Source organism: Limulus polyphemus, unplaced genomic scaffold (assembly GCF_000517525.1).
Source record: "Limulus polyphemus unplaced genomic scaffold, Limulus_polyphemus-2.1.2 Scaffold3441, whole genome shotgun sequence".
NCBI lineage: Eukaryota > Metazoa > Arthropoda > Merostomata > Xiphosura > Limulidae > Limulus > Limulus polyphemus.
This window is the reverse complement of record NW_013669051.1, coordinates 1-1233: the sequence shown is the minus strand read 5'-3', so window position 1 is coordinate 1233 and position 1233 is coordinate 1.

The following is a 1233-nucleotide window of genomic DNA, read 5'->3' as shown; positions in this document are numbered from 1 at the left end:
AATATTTCACTAAAAAATTATTTTTTTATGTGAAAGACTTGTAATGTTTACCGAAAGTCTGCCAAATTTTATGAAGATATACATATCATATTAAAAGTTCAAAACTATACAGACTTTAAGCAAGTATAAAGGGGTCATGCAGTTGGTCAAATCACCCGAGCCCGTGTTGAGAGGTAAAAGGTTAACCCTAGTTGAAGACAATGCAGCAATTCCAGGATTTTATGGCCAATATACATGAATGCCAGCATCAGAAATAATGTTTAGAACATCCATTGAAGATGTCTGATATTGGCATTTGGTTAACTCTAGCCATAAATGACCAGCCAAGTGATCCTGATGTGGCCGCTCCAGGATGTCCTATTTACAAGAACTAAAGACCAAAGTACTGTGTGGTATTGATGTAGGCATGTAGCCCAGGTACCTCTAATTCATCACAATAATCTCCTCCCCTTCAGAGATCGACAAACAAATGGGAAGATGTCTGGATCGCAGAGAAAAACTGTAGAAGTAGGTTCCCCTGAGTGAGAGGAAAAACACTGAATGGATAAACCCTTTTAAGACCAGCAGTTTACGGAAAGTTTGAGCATTACAGTTATAAAATATCACTGCTTTCTTCAAACTGAAACCATAACCCAAATAAAAATAATGTGAAAATACAGTTTAACCTCAAATCTGATTTTTACAACCAAGAATAAGTTGTTCTATTGCCAGGAATTATATGTATCCAGAATATCTCAATACTGTTAAATGTTCTAATGCTGTTTGCTAATAATAACAATATTAATAGCTAAAAAGTAATGGCCACTGAAAGTAATGAAAACCAAACATTTTATGCTGATTCTTCCAAGTTTCTGAATCTAAATAAACCTAATTTTCTAGTTAGAAACCTAATATCAGGTTATTTGTTTTTCCACATTCTATATTCCACATGTATATGTCACTGTTTTCGTTATTGAATGTGTTGTGAAATTTGATCACTTGAATGAAGTTGCCAGGCCTTTGTTACATGATCACAACTAGCATATTTTTTGGAACATACTGTTTAATAGTTTCTCTTCAACCCCATAACTTAGAAACTCCAATTTTTTTATTCCTTCAGCTAATTACATTAGTATTTTTTCTTGACATACAAGAACATTTTCACTCAAGACTGTGGGTTGTTAGTTCTATGGCAACCATCGTTATGGTAAACCACAGCAAACACTAGAGGTTAGAGTCACACATCTCATTCAC